Here is a 3,797-nt window from a genome sequence, read left to right on the forward strand (position 1 = left end):
TATATATATATATCACTCTTTTAAAATCCATAAATAATCAAGGACAACAACTCCTGTGATTTCAAACTTTAAACAATTCCAAATTTTAATTTATACCGCCATAAAAATCACAAGAGAACTTTTTCCTAACTTCTTTAAAGTTTATAAAATTTCTACCACTCAAATACTTTTGAATTAAAATAACCCACAATAATTCATTTACCACTTTATTTCAAAAAAAATTACCATGACTCATTTTTTTCTTTCAAATAACTACAAGTTTGATCTACTACATTTTTAAAGATTAAGTGTTCAAACAAAGTATTTATCTCATGACAACATAACCACACAAAAACATCAATAAATATTTGTCTAGTTTCAGATTTATAACTATTTGAAATAGTTTCATTCCTTTCAAAATATATTAAATATTTTATTTTTCTTTTTTTATCAACAAAACTTGTATTTTAATTCATGAAACTTGGAATCTAAAAAATGAAATTCTAACTCAACACTTTAATATTTTCTTAATAAATTTTAAACTCAGTTCAAGAGTAATTAAAAGAATAATATTTTTAACTATAAACATTTTAATTTTTATCTAAATTTTTGTTCAAACTCTTTAACTTAGTTAGAATTTAAACTTTTTTCATAAATTTAACACATCAAAAATCAATTTTTTTTTAACCATTACTAACAACATTAACAACAAGGATTAATTATTTTTTAAAACACCAATAACAACAACAACAACACAAGCACCAAATATAAGAACACATGAGTCCTTTTTTTGAATCTAACAAAAATCATGGAGATCACTTGATTTCTCAAGAATAAAATTGGAAGTTTGCCCATCTCCCATGGTGATTCAACCTAGCATAAGAAGATGATAAGAAAAGTGGAACTCACCAATTTAAGAAGACCACTAACTTCACAAGACCAAGATCTAACTTTCTCCTCTTGGATACTTCTCGAAAAGACCTCTCAATCTCTCACAAAATCACTTGATAGTCCACTAACTCTAGAGCACCAACACTTTCTGTTTTTTTGTTTTTGCTTTTATCTAAGAAAAAGCAAGAAGAATAGAGGGGGAGGAAATCTGACAAGAGAAAAAATGAGAAAAGAGGGGGCTTGGTCAATATTGGCTTTAACAAAGAGGGTTTTTTTTTTTTTTTTCATTCTTGACTTACCAAAAAGAAAAAAAATTATTATAAATAAAATATTTTACTAAAATCATCATTACACATCTCATCACTCTTATACATATTACATCATCTAATTTAATAAAAATATCTACTATCGTCGTAATTCAATTGACAGATGAATTTATCAACAACAAGTAACATTTTAAAATTTTGTTCAGTAATAATTTTTTCGTAACGTAATTAAATTATACTTTGGTACTTGATTTCACAAAATAGAAATTAGGCTAATAACTTGCAATTCAACACACAAAAACAATAAAATCGCATAAATTGAAGTTTAGAAAATTCAGAGTCTTATAGGCGACATCAATCACATAGACCACATGCTCATTGCGCGCCTATGTAATACAAAACCAAATCACTCACAAACTTCCCCTCATGGGGAAAACTAACAGAAAAGTTCATCCTAAAACCCAAGTTTTGCCGTTCGCATACACGAGTTCGTGACCGACTTAGTCGTCATCGATGAGAAACAATGAATAAGAAGTCGCTATTTAGATTACTTTAGGGAAGACAGAAATGTTTAAGGTTAATTTTAGGTTAAAAATATTACAATTTATTTATATTTGAGATTTTTTGTTAAACAATTGTAATGTTTTTATGGTGTTACAATTTTTATAATAGAAATTAGATTGAATAGCTATTTTAAAATGAAACTATATTTCTAGGATGTTAACCAAACAAAAAAATTTACGAGGATCAAAATAAAATAAAATAAATTATAATTGCAACGATCAAAGATATATTTAAATTATAAATAAAGATAAACAAAATCTTAAAAATATTGTTTTGTTCATATACATTTGCTTTGGTTGGTCAAATACATTTACTTTTGTGTTTATCATTTAACATAAATGATTGTAACGTGATATGTGTCCTCCATTATATATAGTCTCAACCATAATATAACAACATATTGTAAAGTGAAAATAACTCAACAAATCAAAATGTCAAATTTTGTGTTTGTATCGATGTTAGTACTACTTGTTGTGTGTTTGAATATTTCAACAAGTTCAAGTGCTAGAAATTCAGTGAGTGTATCACTTTCTAAACCTCACTTAAACGAGTCCAAAATCAACATATTATCTCTTTCAATAGTCAATTATTTGCCACTTGGCTCACCAGAATTAAGAATCACATGCAGCTTTTTGAAGGTGTGAATATGAGAAGGGGGTTGAATTTTGTTTGCTAAAGTTGATAACTTTTTGCTACTTTATAAATAAATAAACTATTTCGGTTTTGGTTTTGGTTTAGGTGACTTACTTAGATAAGAAGCTATCGGATTCAGAAGCAGCAAACAACGGAAGCATAAATAATTTGACGCATAGCTTTATCCTGGTTCACCACTTATTTGACTACATCTAGTCCCTTCATTCAGAAGGCTCTAATCCACTAATTCAAATACCTTGAATTACAAAGCACTTGACCCTCCAAGTCAGTCTTCCCAAACAGCCTGACAACCTCAGACTTTTGAGGAACTAACCACCTTGGCCCTACAAGCCAAGTCTTTCCAAACAACCTGACAACCCTAGACTTTTGAGGAACTAACCACCTTGACCCTACAAGCCAAGTCTTCAACTAACAACCTGGCAACCCCAAATTGAAGAAGGAACTAAACCAATATTGGGTTGGATACAAAATATTGAACTTTGAGTAGTTGCTTCTAACAAAGCTGATAATAATAATAACTCTCACACTATAAGAAAAGAACACTAAAAAATATTTCTAACTTAAACAAATGTTTCTCTATTTGAACTCTAAGATGAATTGAGAACTTTGAGCTTGAGTTCTTCTTTTCAATGATCTTCTCCTTCAACCTTGAGCGTATATTTGTAGTGAAAATTTGGGTTTCAATTTAGTCCCTGTTTAATTCTGAATTGTATCTTGTTCAGATTGAGTTTGTAAATTCTTCAAATTGATTCTATTTCTATTTTATGTAGATTGAGTTTGTAAATACTTCAAATAAACTCTTCTTCAATTTATGATCAAATCTTCTTCAAATATTCATTAAATGTTGATCAAATATTCTTCAAATCTTAATTAAATGTTGATAAAATATTCTTTAAATCTTCATTAAATCTTGATCAAATATTCTTCAAATTTTTATTAAATATTGATCATATATTCTTCAAATATTCATTAAATATTGATAAAATATTATTCAAATCTTCATTAAATATTGATCAAATGTTATTCAAATATTCATTAAATATTGATATAATCTTCTTTAAATCTTGACCATATCTTCTTTTTAACTTGGTCAAATATTCTCTTCAATTATAAATATGAATCAAATCTTATTTTAGATTTTCATGAATTATAAATTTGAATCAAATCTTATTTTAGATTTTCTTCAATTATAAATTTGAATCAAATCTTATTTTAGATTTTCATCAATTATAATTTTGAATCAAATCTTATTTTAGATTTTCTTCAATTACACGAATCTTCTTTCATAATCTTTGAAATCAAATATATAGAGTATGAAGTCAAATATATTGTTTTCGTAAAAATACTTTTGTTAACATCAAAACTCTAATTGTAAAACCAACTTGATTCCAACACTTTTATCCTGATTTTCGCATATTAGAACCAAGAAAACCTTGGTCTTTT

The 3,797-nt window shown here is 27.0% G+C and overlaps 1 long non-coding RNA gene across 1 annotated transcript in view; it reads right to left on the bottom strand.

Annotated features, from left to right (window-relative positions):
• The window catches only part of LOC113786190 (uncharacterized), a 3,561-nt gene extending 2,488 nt beyond the window's left edge, over positions 1-1,073 (bottom strand). The window contains exon 1 of the long non-coding RNA XR_003472339.2: positions 889-1,073. This is a non-coding gene — a long non-coding RNA (uncharacterized lncRNA). The remainder of the gene's footprint in view (positions 1-888) is intronic.
• Positions 1,074-3,797: the final 2,724 nt, after the last annotated feature.

Source organism: Cicer arietinum, chromosome 4 (assembly GCF_000331145.2).
Source record: "Cicer arietinum cultivar CDC Frontier isolate Library 1 chromosome 4, Cicar.CDCFrontier_v2.0, whole genome shotgun sequence".
Taxonomy (NCBI): domain Eukaryota; kingdom Viridiplantae; phylum Streptophyta; class Magnoliopsida; order Fabales; family Fabaceae; genus Cicer; species Cicer arietinum.